This window comes from Pan paniscus, chromosome 9 (genome assembly GCF_029289425.2).
Source record: "Pan paniscus chromosome 9, NHGRI_mPanPan1-v2.0_pri, whole genome shotgun sequence".
In the NCBI taxonomy this organism is placed as follows: Eukaryota; Metazoa; Chordata; class Mammalia; order Primates; family Hominidae; genus Pan; species Pan paniscus.
Genome location: NC_073258.2, coordinates 50,620,431 through 50,639,691, shown reverse-complemented (window position 1 = coordinate 50,639,691; position 19,261 = coordinate 50,620,431). Strand labels below are relative to the sequence as shown.

The following is a 19,261-nucleotide window of genomic DNA, read 5'->3' as shown; positions in this document are numbered from 1 at the left end:
CTTTTTTATTTATCATAATTGGTGGTCATTTGTTTTCTGAAACATTACGGTATCTAACCACTTTAAGACTGTAATAGCAATGGGCCATAACCTCTCATGGGTAGGTAATGAAGTTTATATCATGTTTCCAAATGTCAGTGTAGGCTTCTGAACCATTTTGTATTGCTCAAGACACCCATATTATGCTGAAAACCCATCAGAAAGAGTGACGGCTCCATTAAAAAAGCATTTGAATTTCAGGCTGAAATTTCTATTAGTTAAACATACAATCATGGCCCATAAAGTACTTGCCTACTAGATAACAATAATTGCCACAAGGTAGCACAATGTCTGGCACGTGATAAACCTCGAATGAATGAATAGAATTATTAAGGAAGGTAAATGAATTCAACAAAATGTAGAGCTAAAAATAATAGTACTGATGATAGGAATTCTTTCCTTATCTGATTCAGGCACTAAGGAGAATTCTAGCTGGACCTCTTGGGGGAACCACAGTTTGTTTTTACTCCTTACGCTGAAGAATACAAAAGAAATAGAAGCAAATTCCTAGCATATGAACAAATAGCTAATCTTGAAATTTTTCTGCTTTCAGCAACATTTTATCTTATGATTATGAGCTATTTATGTTCTATTCCTCTGTCGATCAGTTTACTTTTTGGTAACATTTTATTATTAAAAGCCGTTTTGTGGAGGGGGCCAAGATTGCCGATTAGAAGCAGCTGAGGTCCGTGGCACTCACGGAGAGGAAAGAAACGGACAAGTGATACAGCATCTTCAACTGAAAGATCCAGGTACTCGCATTTGGGACAGATCAGGGAAACAACTCCACCCACAGAGAATGAAGAAAAGCAGCACAGCGGTATGGCTCACCCAGGAGCAGCAGGGAGCCAAGGGAACCCCTACGATGCGGTAAGGGAATGTGCAACCCCAGAAAACCATGCTTTTCCCATGAATCTTTGTAACCCGTGGATCAGGAAATCCCCTCGTGAGCCCAGGCCACCAGGGCCTTGGGTCCGACACACAGCTGTGTAGTCTCCACAGAGCAGCTGCTCAGACACACACAGAGACCCAGGAGCTTTACAAAGTCTGGCCCAAGGATCCCCAACAAACTTGTCTGCAACTCAGGCAGGGCGTGAAGTCCCTAAGTACCCCTAGGAAGGGGGCTGAATCCAGGAAGCCAAGCCACCTGGGTCTGCAAGCCCCCCACTTCCACAGCACCTCACAAGATAAAAGCTGTTTTGAAGACTATGTAGCTCTGTATATATCCAAAGCCATTTCAGAATAAATATAATTCATTCATTCTTTCTACTTATTCATTGGTTAACAAGTATTTAGAGCCCAAGGAATGCATCAGGTACATTGAAAATTGCTGGGGCATCAGTGGTGAATAAAGAGAAACCCAGGTGTTTCCTTCACAGAGCTGAGGATTCACTGAGAGACTAGCAAAGGAGAAAAGACATAGACCTGAGGGGTTATAAAAGAATTCCTAGATGAAAAGATATCAAAAATGGGACCAGAAGGATGAAAAAGAGTCAGCAGAATGGAGTCCGGCGCAGTAGCTCACACCTGTAATTCCAGCACTTTGGGAAGCCGAGGCAGGCAGATCACGAGGTCAAGAATTCGAGACCAGGCTGGCCAACATGGTGAAACCCCCGTCTCTACTAAAAATACAAAAATTAACTCAGTGTGGTGGCAGGCACCTGTAATCTCAGCTACTTGGGAGGCTGAGGCAGGAGAATCGTTTGAACCCGGGAGGCAGAGGTTGCAGTGAGCTGAGATCACACCATTACACTCCAGCCTGGACGACAGTGCAAGACTATGTCAAAAAAATAAAATAAAATAAAGGAAAGAAAAGAAAAGAAGTCAGCAGAATGCATAGGCATGAAGCTGAGAGCAGTGCTTGTAGGAGAGAGAATGCATAACAAAGGCCCAGGAAGTGAAAAGAGTATGCAGGAAACCTAATCAGTGCAATATGGCCATGATCATTAATTCACTCATTCACTCAGCAATTATTTACTGAACCCCCAACTTGTGTGCCAGGCACCATGACAGACACTGAGCTTATAAAGTCTTGTAAATTGTAAGACATGAAGCTAGAGAGATAGGGAAAGAGAATATCAAGAAGGGTCTTATAGTTGTGTTAAGACTTAATGCTAAGGACCATGGGAGAAACAGGGAAGGTATATTTAAGATAGAGAGTGATACAGCTAGATTTTAATTTTTTAATGATAATCCCAACTACAGTATGTAAAATGGATTGAAGGATCAAGACTGGAAGCAGGAGAGCACCTAGGGGTTTATTGTAATTATTTCAGTGTGAAAGGCTGGAGGCCTCAGCCCTGGTGTTGTCAGTAAGGATGCAGAATGTGGTGGACACTATTAGGTCCAGCTCAAATCCCCTTTACCAGGCCAGTGCACATATGCCCCAACTACTATGTGTCTGGGCTGCTAATAGCTCTCAGCCTTGTCCTTTTCTGGACAATTGCACCAGATTAAATGGGAGCTGTGTCACTTGGGGTATATTGTTCCCTCTCCCGGGGCCCACCAGCAATGATTGACTGGAATAGGGTTTAAGAGATTAGTTCCTTTGTCTCAAGGTGGAAGCAGTTCTGTAGTACAATGTATACCTCACAGCTCCCGGGGCTCCAGGCTAGAGGCAGACTAGTTGAGACTACATCCTTCCTTCCCTACTATAGTATGTTTCCTTCAATCTTTTCCCCTTATAAATCACGTTTATTAAAATTCCCATATCATCCTCTGCACCTAGGGAAATCAAACTAACATGGAGAGATATAGAAGGTTTCGAAGAATATTTTTGAATTCTAAACAAAACAACTTGATATAGGATGAAGATGAGAGAGAGAGAAGTCACAGATGAAACTTGGGCCCTGGCTTAGATCACTGGATGGAAGGAAGACAGAGAAGATTAATGAGGTTTTGAATATGTTGAACGATGTTCAAGTCTCAATGTAGCATTAAATATTACTCACATAGGTGATCCTAGGACCTATCCTCAGAAACAAGCCCTGGAGGCAAGGCATAGAGGCAGAATCATGGTTGACAGGGGTTGGGGGAATGGGCATAACGGGGAGATGTAGGTCTGAAAGTACAACATTTCAGTTAAACCAAGTGAATAAAGTCCTGAAGATCAAATGAACAGCCTGGTGATTATACTTAATAAGAGTAATGTAATGTATACTTGAAATTTACTGGGAGACTAGATCTTAAATCTTACCAAAAAAAATAGTACCTATGTGAGGTGAGAGCTATGACAACTAGCTTGATTGTGGTAATCATTTTACTGTATATACATATATCAAAACATCACATTGCATACCTTAAATATATGCAATTTTTGTTAGTATTACCTCAGTAAAGCTAAGAAATATTAGAAATTAAATGATGCGATATAATTATTTAATAATACATAGTTGATATTTTATTGTAAAGACGCTAATATTTGTCTTATTATTCTAAGTGAAGTAACTGAGGAATGGAGAACCAAACATTGTATATTCTCACTGATATGTGGGAGCTAAGCTATGAGGACACAAAGGAATAAGAATGATACAATAGACTTTGGGGACTTGGGGAGAAGATTGGGAGGGGGATGAGGGATAAATTACAACAAATATGGGGCAGTGTATACTGCTTGGGTGATTGGTGCATTAGGATCTCACAAAACTCCACTAAAGAACTTACTCAGAGGAGTACCCAGCCGTGTGAGGTGTCAGTCTGCCCCTAATGGGGGGTGCCTCCCAGTTAGGCTACTCAGGGGTCAGGCACCAACTTGAGGAGGCAGTGTGTCCATTCTCAGATCTTCAGCTGCATGCTGGGAGAATCACTACTCCCTTCAAAGCTGTCAAACAGGGACATTTAAGTCTGCAGAGGACTAAATGCCCACAAGAGAAAGCAGGAAATATCTAAAACTGACACCTTAACATCACAATTAAAAGAACTAGGGAAGCAAGAGCAAACACATTCAAAAGCTAACAGAAGGCAAGAAATAACTAAGATCAGAGCAGAACTGGAGGAAATAGAGACAAAAAAAACCTTCAAAAAATCAATGAATCCAGGAGATGGTTTTTTGAGAAGATCAACAAAGTTCATAGACCGCTGGCAAGACTAATAAAGAAGAAAAGAGAGAAGAATCAAACAGATGTAATAAAAAATGATAAAGGAGATATCACCACCGATCCCACAGAAATACAAACTACCATCAGAGAATACTATAAACACCTCTACGCAAATAAACTAGAAAATCTATAACAAATGGATACATTCCTCGACACATACACCCTCCCAAGACTAAACCAGGAAGAAGTTGAATCTCTGAATAGGCCAATAACAGGCTCTGAAATTGAAGCAATAATTAATAGCTTACCAACCAAAAAAAGTCCAGGACCAGATGGATTCACAGCCGAATTCTACCAGAGGTACAAGGAGGAGCTGGTACCATTCCTTCTGGAACTATTCCAATCAACAGAAAAAGAGGGAATCCTCCCTAACTCATTTTATGTGGCCAGCATCATCCAGATACCAAAGCCTGGCAGAGACACAATAAAAAAAGGGAATTTTACACCAATACTCCTGATGAACATCAATGCAAAAATCTTCAATAAAATATTGGCAAACCGAATCCAGCAGCACATCAAAAAGCTTGCCCATCATGATCAAATGGGCTTCATCCCTGGGATGCAAGGCTGGTTCAACATATCCAAATCAATAAATGTAATCTAGAATATAAACAGAACCAAAGACAAAAACCACATGATTATCTCGATAGATGCAGAAAAGGCCTTTGACAAAACTCAACAGCCCTTCATGCTAAAAACTGTCAATAAATTAGGTATTGATGGCACGTATCTCAAAATAATAAGAGCTATCTATGACAAACCCACAGCCAATATCATACTGAATGGACAAAAACTGGAAGCATTCCCTTTGAAAACTGGAACAAGACAGGGACACCCTCTCTTACGACTCCTATTCAAAATACTGTTGGAAGTTCTGGCCAGGGCAATTAGGCAGGAGAAGGAAATAAAGGGTTTTCAATTAGGAAAAGAGGAAGTCAAATTGTCCCTATTTGCAGATGACATGATTGTATATCTAGAAAACCCCATCATCTCAGCCCAAAATCTCCTTAAACTGATAGGCAACTTCAGCAAAGTCTCAGGATACAAAACCAATGTGCAAAAATGACAAGCATTCTTATACACCAATAACAGACAAACAGAGAACCAAATCATGAGTGAACTCCCATTCACAATTGCTTCAAAGAGAATAAAATACTTAGGAATCCAACTTACAAGGGACATGAAGGACCTCTTCAAGGAGAACTACAAACCACTGCTCAAGGAAATAAAAGAGGATAGAAACAAATGGAAGAACATTCCATGCTCATGGGTAGGAAGAATCAATATCGTGAAAATGGCCATAACTGCCCAAGGTAATTTATAGATTCAATGCCATCCCCATCAAGCTACCAATGACTTTCTTCACAGAATTGGAAAAAACTACTTTAAAGTTCATATGGAATCAAAAAAGAGCCCGCATTGTCAAGTCAATCCTAAGGCAAAAGAACAAAGCCAGAGGCATCACGCTACCTGACTTCAAACTATACTACAAGGCTACAGTAACCAAAACAGCATGGTACTTGTACCAAAACAGAGATACACACCAATGGAACAGAACAGAGCCCTCAGAAATAATGTCACATATCTACAACCATCTGATCTTTGACAAACCTGACAAAAACAAGAAATGGGGAAAGGATTCCCTATTTAATTAATGGTACTGGGAAAATGGGCTAGCCATATGTAGAAAGCTGAAACTGGATCCATTCCTTACACCTTATACAAAAATTATTCAAGATGGATTAAAGACTTAAAGGTTAGACCTAAAACCACCAAAACCCTAGAAGAAAACCTAGGCAATACCATTCAGGACATAGGCATGGGCAAGGACTTCATGTGTAAAACACCAAAAGCAATGGCAACAAAAGCCAAAATTGACAAATAGAGTGAACGGGCAACCTACAGAATGGGAGAAAATTTTTGCAATCTACTCATCTGACAAAGGGCTAATATCCAGAATCTGTAATGAACTCAAACAAATTTACAAGAAAAAAACAACCCCATCAAAAAGTGGGCAAAGGATATGAATAGACACTTCTCAAAAGAAGACATTTATGCAGCCAAAAGACACATGAAAAAATGCTCATCATCACTGGCCATCAGACAAATACAAATCAAAACCACAATGAGATACCATCTCACACCAGTTAGAATGGCGATCATTAAAAAGTCAGGAAACAACAGGTGCTGGAGAGGATGTGGAGAAATAGGAACACTTTTACACTGTTGGTGGGACTGTAAACTAGTTTAACCATTGTGGAAGTCAGTGTGGTGATTCCTCAGGGATCTAGAACTAGAAATACCATTTGACCCAGCCATCCCATTACTGGGTATATACCCAAAAGATTATAAATCATGCTGCTATAAAGACACATGCTCACGTATGTTTATTGCGGCACTATTCACAATAGCGAAGACTTGGAACCAACCCAAATGTTCAACAATGATAGACTGGATTAAGAAAATGTGGCACATATACACCATGGAATACTATGCAGCCATAAAAAATGATGAGTTCATGTCCTTTGTAGGGACATGGATGAAACTGGAAACTGTCATTCTCAGCAAACTGTCGCAAGGACAAAAAATCACAAACTGCATGTTCTCACTCATAGGTGGGAATTGAACAATGAGAACACATGGACAAAGGAAGGGGAACATCACACACCGGGGCCTGTTGTGGGGTGGGGGGAGGGGGGAGGGATAGAATTAGGACATATACCTAATGTTAAATGATGAGTTAATGGGTGCCGCACACCAACATGGCACATGTATACATATGTAACAAACCTGCACGTTGTGCACATGTACCCTAAAACTTAAAGTATAATAAAAAAGAACTTTCTCATGTAACCAAATACCACCTGTACCCCACTAACTTATGGGAAAAAAATTTAAAAACACATACAATGGATCATACCAAGAAAAAGATACTAATATTTGTGATTAATATCTTCCTAAACCCAAACTGTTCATGAAAAGCATAATATGTTAAGTGAAGTTTGGCTTATCTATGACAGTTGATGGAATTATTAATGCTAAGTCAAAGTATAAAATCATTCAGGAATGAGCTGGATGTGGAAGGTAGAGCTGGAGGTTGAGGCATGGTGGTCTCAGGAACACAGATTCAGGGATACAAATGGGAATGGAGAATGAGATATCTCTGATAACAGCTTTTAATCTTTTTTATTCCATGAGTAATAGTAGGAAATAGAAGTGCATGGAAAAAAGTTAAACTAATATAAACAATGAAGTGCACTGTGCATATAAGTCATCTTTATTAAGGCTGTTTACCTAATGATCCTCTCTAAGACCACCTGTACATGCTCAGTGGGGAACTCTTGTGAAAGTTTTAACAAGCATTACCAGTTTCACTGATAACCTTTCTATCCAGACTGTCTTGTCATCTTTATTAATTTCTTCACTACTCTAGAATGAGTCAAAAGACACTCTAGAATTGTGTCCCAGGAATCTCTGCTGCATCCATCTTCTACTCACCACTCTAAAATTTCTTGGGTATCTTCATGCCAGGTACCTGTCTTGATGACTTATGTGTGATTTTGCCTTTCTGCCAGACTTAAGTTTCTGTCACCCTTGGATATCAATTCTGGTTGTGTGCCTGGATGCTATATATTTCAGATTTTCTCATAACTTTACCTTTCTACACATTCCTGTTCCCATTCTAGTGCCAAAGTCTAACACCTAGTGACCCTTCATGTACCTTTTGATAAAGGAAAAGAAACTAGATCCTTCATGCTTTGAAGAGTATTACAATTGCCAAATCATGAAAATTCAGTTAAAAGTTTATATAAGCCAGGCATGTGCCTCATTTTTTAATCCCGTGCTTTGGGAGGCTGAGGTGGATGGACCACCTGAGGTCGGGAGTTCAAGACCCACATGGCCAACATGGTGAAACCCCGTCTCTACTAAAAATATAAAAATTATCCAGGCATGGTGGCACATGCCTGTAGTTCCAGCTACTCGGGAGGCTGAGGCAGGAGAATCGCTTTAACCCAGGAGCCCAAATTGTGCCACTGCACTCCAGCCAGGGCGACAGAATGAGACTCCATCTCAAAAAAAAATTCCAAGTAATTGTTCATCTTCTGTCTATATATCTTCAGTGAAAGAATTAATCAGATACCAGTGCATAGCTAATAGTAAAATTAAATGAAATTATAACATTAGGTTATACAGACTCTTTTAATAAATTGTGTTCTTTTCATTTTTAGACTTTACAATAAAAAAAAATTGCAGCTACCTACTACCAACAAATTGTGTAGAATAAGGAGCCATATCTCAATTTATATCTCATTCTGCCACTAACTTGAGGTTTGGTCAGATCATGCCATATATATGCACTTCAATATCCTGTAAAATGTGTTACAAGAATTAAGGATAAAATGTGGGTGCTATTTATCAATGTATTGCCTCTCAGCTCCAAATACAACCTTCATTGCCTGCTGCATATTAATGAAAATAAGCCCTGTAGAAATGTATCCTCTGCACCTAGTCTTCTTTGATGCTAACTTTTACCAGTATAGGAAATCAAAAGGGGCATCTCTTCCTGATTTAAATATGTTTCTGTTTTCATCTTACTCTATGTAGCTTCCAGCACATGTGTTTGGCTGGGGGAGGGAGAGACATTCAGAAGTGCTCACTTCCATTGAGTTTCACTGACAACTTCAAGGAAAATTTCCCATTGAGTTTCAGTGATGCCTCTGCAAGGAGATTCCAATAAATCACACAGATACTCCAGCAATCAGTTTTCCAAAACTGCCTATCTATAATGGTGTAGCCTTTGTCCACCTGCACCCTAGAGGGTTATTTCCTCCTTGCCAGTCCAGGCTACAGTTCCTCATTTACCAGCCTCAGCCCACCAGTATCCCAGTGAAAGTCTCCCTGCTGGCCAGTCCCAGACAAGTTTCTTGTGGGGCAGCTTCTGTCCAGCTACAATGAACTAGTTCTGGCCCAAGACTACCCAGTGAATTTCTCCATCATCCAATGGGCAACAACTACACTTTCTTCAAAATATTGGAATCTCAGCCTTGGGAAGGGAGCCCAGCTCCCAGATGTGTTCCTTTCTTAGATACTCATCTCTCAGTCACAGGGCATTCTTTACTTCTTTATAGTTAATCCCTCGATATAATTAATAATTTTATGTAAATTTTCACTGCTCATATCGGGGAAGCTGTGTGATCTGTCTCCTGATTGAACCCTAACTGATACAATATGGAAAAACCTTAATATAATGCAGCCTTGCAGGTATTAGATGAACAGTACATCTTTTTACAATACGACCAATATATAGTGACCAATAAAATTTACAAAAGAAAGTATGTATATATTAAGCCAGAGTCCAAAGTAAAGAAATATCATTAAACTTGTTATTTTAAATAATCAGCAGTAACCAACAGCTTAATGTTATATAATAAGATTATTTTAATATCAATCTAATATTCTACATTTATACTTTTTAGCATCTAGAGATGTTTCAAGTTTCCAGGCAATTGATGAATATGTATTAATTAAAAAGCAATAGTGGTGATGACAAGAGTGTAGGATAACAGACAGTAAGCTTTACAGTCCAAGCTTTAGCTTTATGCTTTATTGACTATCTGCAAGCATTAGCCAGCCCATTGTTAGAGTTGACATATTCATCTACAAATCAAGAAGCTTAAATACCTATTACCTCTATGTTGAGTGCTCAATGGTCTTATTTAATCATTATCTGAAATCACTTTTTTTCTCCAAAGCTTCCTTATTGCACTTTTTACCTCAGCATTTCTGAGTGTGTAGATCAAAGGATTTAACATTGGGACCACCATAGTATAAAATACAGCAGCAGCTTTATCAATGGGCAGAGTTGTCACTGGGTGCAGATACACAAATATACAAGGCACAAAGAATAAGACAACTATTATGATGTGAGAAATACAGGTGGAGAGGGCTTTACCCCTCCCCTCCAAGCTATAGTTCTTTAAAGATCTCAAGATGATCACATAGGATACCACCTAGAGAAGGAAGTTTAATAAGCAGATGAACCCACTGTTGGCAGCAACAAAGAGACAAAGGGTATGAGTGTCCAGGCAAACAAGTTTTAACAAAGGGCACAAGTCACACATGAAGTGGTCTATGACATTGGGACCACAGAAGGGCAGCCATACTGTAAATAGAATCTGAATATTTGCATGGAGAAATCCTCCTATCCAGGCCACTACCACTAGGAGAATGCACAGGCTGTGGCTCATGATGGTTGCGTAGTGCAGAGGTTTGCAGATGGCCACATAGTTGTCACAGGCCATCACTGTCAGCAGGATGATCTCAGTAGCACCAAAAATGTGTTCTTCATAGGCTTGAGCCATACACCCATTAAAGGAGATGATTTTCTTCTCATGAAGGGAATCGACAATCAACTTAGGAGCTGAAGAAGAAGAATAAACTGTGTCTATCAAAGAAAGGTGGGTCAGGAAGAAGTACATGGGGGAGCTCAGAGCCTGGCTGGTGGTAATTGTAACCACAAGGAGCAGGTTGCCTGAAAGTGTTATCATGTAAAGAACCAAAAATACTGCAAACATGACTTTCTCCATTTCAGGGTTCTGTGTAAGACCTGTTAAAATGAATTCAGTCACATTCCTTTTATTCTTCATCTATGTAGTGTGGGTGATAAAACCTCCAGGAAGGAATATTTTACCTTTAGAAAAAAAAAAACGAAAAAAAAGGAGCATAAAAGAATCAAATAGTCCAAAACTTTGCCTTTTCATTACTCTGCCATCTCACAGATGATTCCTTCTGTTCCCAAAATTCTCTAGGAATAGGTACCTGTAAACTTCTCCAGCTGACTTCTTAGTTTTTTATTAGTGTGACCTCAAAAATATTCTTAGAAGACATGGGACACCCAGAAGAGAGAGATTCCATTTCCTAGAGGGTAGTTGTTTCAAAACTTCACTTAGACATCAATATGATGGATTAATGCATTCATTAAAGGTAATAGTTTTGGAGACTAATAAGACTTTAAAATGTATGTATGAAATAACATGAACTAAAAACCATAAAATAGTCTGCATATCTTAATTATAAATATGCAAATATTCTATAGGTTAAAAGTTAGTGATAATAGTTATAGATTTAGTATTTGAAGATTATAGGTTTTATAGGTATATTTTAGTAACAAAATTTAACTTCAAAAATTTTAGTTATTAAATTTTATATAAGTTTTGTTTTACCTATGTTAAAACATATGGGTAGAGAAAAGTTGTTAAGGAAATAATATATTTAGGACATTTACTTCTTGGTGTGAAACTATGGGTGATTTTTATCTCTTTATGTTTTTTAGTATTTTCTACAGCTTGCATAACTACCTGTATAGTCAGAAAAGAAATATAGTTTCTATACTTTTTCTTGGAGACCTGAAGCTGAAATCATAAATGTTTACATTGAGCAGAATATGTAGGAAAACAAATATATGGAATTGTACCTTGGTACACGATGGGAATCCAGGAAATAGCTTGGTATAGTTGAAATAACTACCATAATGTGCTCATTAAATTTTTGTCACCAAGTCACCAAATGGGCATAGGGAGAGTGCCTGACTGGACCCTAACTTTTCTGAAAAGATCAGGACAGAGGATGAGGCTGCCATGACTGCCCATGGATCTTTTAGAATCTTCCTAATATCATCTTTAGTCTACCAGCCAAAGATTGTTGATCTCTGGTTTTATACCATTGATATGATAGCCAATAAGTCAAGCCTGAATAATCAATGAGAATCTCCTTAATACATAGTCTATTTTCATTTACTTGAAGAAGAGTGCACATTTCATTCAATTAACTTTAAGATAGTACTTAAAACTAAGTTTTGCTATTATTAATTCTCACTTTTTCCTAGACTTCAGATTTTTTTTCTTTATCTTTATGTGTTCTTAAAGCACAAAGACAGTGGTGGGTAAGATGAATTGCCTCTGTTACATGAGTACATGAAAAGGTAACATCTTCCTGATGATCCCACAAATGCTTCATTGAGAAGTGGGCCTAAGAGCTCCAAGCTCCAGGATTATGGTCTCCCTTCTGGATAGCCCAATGCTCCAGAGAATCCTTTCAGGGACAAGAACTCTTGAGAATAAGGTTGGATGCCCTTCTAATTACCAACTTTTCCCTAGAGGAGATGGCTTTTGAGAGAACCAACAATCAACTAATGTTTTTACAACTTCCTGAAGGTCTGAGCCAAAGGTTAGACTTCCTGATCAAAACCAGACAGAAAACTCCAAACTTGACTCATTCATTTTCATTATCTCACTTATTCAATTTCTTGCAAGTCTTGAAGTAATTAGAATATATTTAAAGAGCAGTTCTTTTTTACAATTCTCATCTCCTTCCTACTTCCCTGCAGACACAAACATACAAACAGAACAACTCAGTCTCATGTTCAAAATTGGTGTCTTTGATGTTCACTGTTGGGAGACTCGACCCAAAGATAGCACAGAACTAGTGCAAAGATATAGTGTGCCTATTACCATTTAAATCCTCTAATACTCATATTTTTACAGAAATTAGAAATGGAGAAAACTGTCAACCCAGCAGAAAGACCTTGATATTCCATAAAAGGGCCCTCAGACCGCAATTGAGAGGTAAGGACGTAAACAAATTTCTTCCCAGAGAAACTGTTGTTACCTTTTTAAATTTCATATACTAGTTTTGAAATGCAAACTTTTACTACCACTCTGCTTTTCCCCATTCTTACTTTCTAGCATGCAGAGATTTATTTTTATACCCTGTACTTCCTATAATAATGGTTCATTTTTATTGTGTGCTTGCCGTGTGCTTGGTACTATACTAAATGCTTTACATGCATTTTTTCACTTAATCTTCACAACAATGCTTTGAAGATGGTACACAATTATCCATATTTGAAAGAAAAGTAAACTGTGATGAGAAGAAAACTTACCCAAAATTACAGTGTTAATAAAAAAAAAAACAGAGAAGCCTGTATTCAAGCACAAGATGTCTGACTCTAGCTCTTCAGCATTTAACCAGTGCTTCTCTAGTATCAATCCAGTTTACTTCTGGGACTCAGCATTTCCAGAGTTTGGACAAGTGGACTAGTACCTAAAGCTAACACCTGTGACCATAAGAGATTAATGGCATTCCTTTTGCTAAGCTAAGAAATGCAGAGTCAGATGTAATGAGTTCAAGGATCCAATTGGACAAGACTCTAGAATTGTTAGACATTAAAAGTCCTCAGGTACCTTGCACTGCATCCACTTATCCGTACTTTAAAGATGAAGAAACTGAAGTCTCAAGAGGTGACATCCGAGAAAACACAGCTAATTTATTTTTGGCAGAGAATAAAAAGAAAATCCATGTCTAATAATGCCCAACAAAACGAATTTTTTTCCATCACATCTGGCCTTCCTTAAGATAGCTTAATACAAGTGTAGACAAGGAAAAATCACCCTACAGTGACAAAATTAACTTTCATGTCTTATCTTTACCAATACCTGTCTTCATTGTCTAAGAAAGAGGCTAAGTCTTAGTTCAGGGATGAAGAAATGCAGCCATATTGCTGAGACCACATCCATTGTGGCAGAAACAAGTTCTCATATGGTTAAAACAATATCTGGGATCACATGAATAGAGTCAAAATAAAAAATACCCCTAAGCCTGGAGTTTAATATAGATTCCTAATTACAGCAGCGGGCACACTCTTTACTTGCAGATCCTGTATTTTAATGCACTTGCCTTTTGATCTCAGTCTTAGAGCTAAAGTTTTCATTTGAATAACATAATCCAAATTCTCTCCTTCTCTTCCCTCCCATACTGATCTGTCCTGAGCTCGGTGAAGGTCACACACCCTGTCAGCTCTACTTTAATTTTGCCTTTCTTTATTTTCAATTGTTTCTCATATCTCCTGCTACTAGTACAAGATGAGATTTTCCCTCTTTTTCTCCCTGGAGACTTTCAAAGTCAGAGTATTATTTCAAGGAAATGAGTGATTCTACATAAACCAATCTCTGACTATCATTACATCATATGCCCTACCCCTGGAGAAAATCTTCAATGACCCATCCACCTACTGCACTCTCTCCACACTTAAAAGCCTAGAAATTGACTCAGGAATCCATAAAATGTTAACCTTTCCCTGATAAATTCTAGTTATATCAATATACAGTGAGGAGAATAAATATTTCTGCAAATTATACTAAAACATTTAGAAGTGATTCACCATCAAATATCAGATGTAATACTTTAATGATTTCAATTATAAGCCCCTTGGGAGAAAGAGGAAATGCAAGAAACTGGATTAAGAATAAGCACCTTTAGGTAACTTACTGTGATTGCCTCTATAGGAGAATGGCCAATGTATTCAGAAATAGGAAGTAACCATTATAGGTACCTGTTCAAACAGCATGTTATGTAACATATATACCCAAGCGTCCACTGACTGCACAATTTTACAAAAAGCACAGAATGTCAAGATGACACAAATTTCTTCAAATGGATTCAGCAGGGATTTTCAAAACTCCAATGCCTTTGAAGTTCAAGTTAAAGGTAAAGAAAATGTTAGTTGAATTTGAAACTCCAAGTTCTTAGTTATGAAACAGAATCTTCTGATCTTCTCCAGCATATAGATCTACACTGTAGAGGAAGGGACACAAGAGAGGAGCCAAGAAGGCCAAATAGGAACAGCTCCAGTCTACAGCTCCCAGCGTGAGTAACGCTGAAGATGGGTGATTTCTGCATTTCCAACTGAGGTACCAGGTTCATCTCACTGGGGAGTGCCAGACAGTGGGTGCAGTACACCAGGTGTGAGCTGAAGCAGGGTGAGGCATCGCCTCATCCAGGAAGGAAAAGGGGTCAGGGAATTCCCTTTCCTAGTCAAAGAAAGTGGTGACAGATGGCACCTGGAAAACCGGATCACTCCCACACTAATACTGTGCTTTTCCAATGGGCTTAAAAAATGGCACACCAGGAGATTATATCCCGCACCTGGCTTGGAGGTCCTACGCCCATGGACTCTCACTCATTACTAGCACAGCAGCCCAAGATGAAACTGCAAGGTGGCAGCGAGGCTGGGGGAGGGGTGCCCAACATTGCCAAGTTAGTTGTTTGATTAGGTAAACAAAATGGTAAGGAAGCTCAAACTGGGTGGAGCCCACTACAGCTCAAGGAGGCCTCCTTGCCCCTGAAGGCTCCACCTCTGGGGGCAAGGCTCAGACAAACAAAAAGACAGCAGTAAACTCTGCAGACCTAAATGTCCCTCCCTCACAGCTTTGAAGAGAGTAGTGTTTCTCCCAGCATGCAGCTGGAGATCTGAGAATGGGCAGACTGCCTCCTCAAGTGGGTACTTGACACCCAAGTAGCCTAACTGGGAGGCACCCCCCGACTAGGGGCGAACTGACACCTCATACAGCTGGGTACTCCTCTGAGACAAAACTTCCAGAGGAACAATCAGGCAGCAGCATCTGTGGTTCACCAATATCCGCTGTTCTACAGCCACCACTGCTGATACCCAGGCAAACAGTGCCTGGAGTGGACCTCTAGCAAACTCTAACAGACCTGCAGCTGAGGGTCCTGTCTGTTAGAAGGAAAATTAACAAACAGAAAGGTCATCCACACCAAAAACCCAACTGTACTTCACCATCATCAAAGACCAAAGGTAGATAAAACCACAAAGATGAGAAAAATCAGAGCAGAAAAACTGGAAACTCTAAAAATCAGAGTGCCTCTCCTCCTCCGAAGCAACACAGCTCCTCACCAGCAACAGAACAAAGCTGGATGGAGAATGACTTTGACTAGTTGAGAGAAGAAGGCTAAAGACGATCAAACTACTCCGAGTTACAGGAGGAAATTCAAACCAATGGCAAAGAAGTTAAAAGCTTTGAAAAAAATTAGGAGAATGTATAACTAGAATAACGAAAGCAGAGAAGTCCTTAAAGGACCTGATGGAGCTGAAAACCAAGGCACGAGAGCTACATGACGAGCATGGAAGCCTCAGAATCCGATGTGATCAACTGGAAGAAAGGGTATCAGAGATAGAAGATGAAATGAATGAAATGAAGCAAGAGGAGAAGTTTAGAGAAAAAAGAATAAAAAGAAATGAACAAAGCCTCAAAAAAAATATGGGACTATGTGAAAAGACCAAATCTACATCTGATTGGTGTACCTGAAAGTGACAGGGAAAATGGAACCAAGTTGGAAATCACTCTGCAGGATATTATCCAGGAGAACTTCCCCAATCAAGCAAGGCAGGCCAACATTCAAATTCAGGAAGGATAGAGAACGCCAAAATGATACTCCTCAAGAAAAGCAACTCCAAGACACATAACTGTCAGATTTACCAAAATTGAAATGAAGGAAAAAATGTTAAGGGTAGCCAGAGAGAAAGGTCGGGTTACCCACAAAGGGAAGCCCTTCAGACTAACAGTGGATCTCTCGGCAGAAACTCTACAAGCCAGAAGAGAGTGGGGACCAATATTCAACATTCTTAAAGAAAAGAATTTTCAACCCAGAATTTCATATCCAGCCAAACTAGGCTTCATAAAGTGAAGGAGAAATAAAATCCTTTACAGACAAGCAAATGCTGAGAGATTTTGTCACCACCAGGCCTGCCCTAAAAGAGCTCCTGAAGGAAGCACTAAACATGGAAAGGAACAACCGGTACTAGCCACTGCAAAAACATGCCAAATTGTAAAGACCATCAAGGCTAGGAAGAAACTGCATCAACTAATGGGCAAAATAACCAGTTACCATCATAATGACACGATCAAATTCACACATAACAATATTAACTTTAAATATAAATGGGATAAAATGCCCCAATTAAAAGACACAGACTGGCAAATTGGATAAAGAGTCAAGACCCATCAGTGTGCAGTATTCAGGAAACCCATCTCACATGCAGAGACACACATAGGTTCAAAATAAAGGGATGGAGGAAGATCTACCAAGCAAATGGAAAACAAAAAAAGGCAGGGGTTGCAATCCCAGTCTCTGATAAAACAGACTTTAAACCAAAAATAATCAAAAGAGACAAAGAAGGCCATTACATAATGGTAAAGGGATCAATTAAACAAGAAGAGCTAACTATCCTAAATATATATGCACCCAATACAGGCATACCCAGATTCATAAAGCAAGTCTTTAGTGAACTACAAAGAGACTTAGACTCCCACACAATAATAATGGGAGACTTTAACATCACACTGTCAACATTAGACAGATCAATGAGACAGAAAGTTAACAAGAATGCCCAGGAATTGAACCCAGCTCTGCACCAAGTGGACCTAATAGACACCTACAGAACTCTCCAACCCAAATCAACAGAATATACATTCTTTCCAGCACCACACCACACCTACTCCAAAATTGACCACATGGTTGGAAGTAAAGCACTCCTCAGTAAATGTAAAAGAGCAGAAATTATAACAAACTCTCTCTCAAACCACAGTGCAATCAAACTAGAACTCAGGATTAAGAAACTCACTCAAAACCACTCAACTACATGGAAACTGAACAACCTGCTTCTGAATGACTACTGGGTAAATACTGAAATGAAGGCAGAAATAAAGATGTTCTTTGAAACCAATGAGAACAAAGACACAACATACCAGAATCTATGGGACACATTCAAAGCAGTCTGTAGAGGGAAATTTATAGCACTAAATGCCCACAAGAGAAAGCAGGAAAGATCTAAAACTGACACCTAACATCACAATTAAAAGAACTAGAGAAGCAAGAGCAAACACATTCAAAAGCTAGCAGAAGGCAAGAAAGAACTAAGATCACAGTGGAACTGAAGGAAATAGAGACACAAAAAACCTTCAAAAAATTAACGAATCCAGGAGCTGGTTTTCTGAAAACATCAAAAACATTAAGAGACTGCTAGCAAGACTAATAAAGAAGAAAAGAGAGAAGAATCAAATAGACGCAATAAAAAATGAGAAAGGGGATAACACCACTGATCCCACAGAAATACAAACTACCATCAGAGAATACTATAAACACCTCTATGCAAATAAACTAGAAAATCTAGAAGAAATGGATAAATTCCTCAACACGTACATCCTCCCAAGACTAAACCAGGAAGAAGTTGAATCTCTGAATAGACCCACAACAGGCTATGAAATTGAGGCAATAATCAATAGCTTACCAACCAAAAATAGTCCAGGACCAGATGGATTCACAGCCGAATTCCACCAGAGGTACAAAGAGGAGGTGGTACCATTGCTTCTGAAGCTATTCCAATCAATAAAAAAAGAGGGAATCCTCCCTAACTCATTTTATGAGGCCAGCATCATCGTGATACCAAAGCCTGCCAGAGACACAACCAAAAAAGAGAATTTTAGACCAATATCCTTGATGAATATCGATGCCAAAATCCTCAATAAAATACTGGCAAACCGAAACCAGCAGCATATCAAAAAGCTAATCCAACATGATCAAGTGGGCTTCATCCCTGGAATATAAGGCTGGTTCAACATACACAAATCAATAAATGTAATCCAACACATAAACAGAACCAAAGACACAAACCACATGATCGTCTCAGTAGATGCAGAAAAGGCCTTTGAAAAAATTCAACAATCCTTCATGCTAAAAACTCTCAATAAATTAGGTATTGATGGGACATATCTCAAAATAAGAAGACCTATTTATGACAAAAGCACAGCAAATATCATACTGAATGGACAAAAACTGGAAGCATTCCCTTTGAAAACTGGCGTAAGACAGGGATGCCCCTCTCACCACTCCTATTCAACATAGCGTTGGAAGTTCTGGCCAGGGAAATCAGGCAGGAGAAGGAAATATAGGGTATTCAATTAGGAAAAGAGGAAGTCAAATTGTCCCTGTTTGCAGATGACATGATTGTATATCTAGAAAACCCCATTGTCTCAGCCCAAAATCTCCTCAGGCAGATAAACAATGTCAGCAAAGTCTCAGCATACAAAATCAATGTACAAAAATCACAAACATTCTTATACACCAATAACAGACAAACAGAGAGCCAAATCATGAGTGAACTCTCATTCACAATTGCTTCAAAGAGAATAAAATACCTAGGAATCCAACTTACAAGGGATGTGAAGGACCTCTTCAAGGAGAACTACAAACCACTCCTCAATGAAATA

The 19,261-nt window shown here is 39.1% G+C and overlaps 2 pseudogenes; both read right to left on the bottom strand.

Moving 5' to 3' along the window:
* LOC100979696 (olfactory receptor 4A8-like) overlaps positions 1 to 19,261 on the bottom strand; it is a 238,692-nt pseudogene that overhangs the window by 145,988 nt on the left and 73,443 nt on the right.
* On the bottom strand, positions 9,854 to 11,021 carry LOC100991601 (olfactory receptor 4C12-like; annotated as a pseudogene).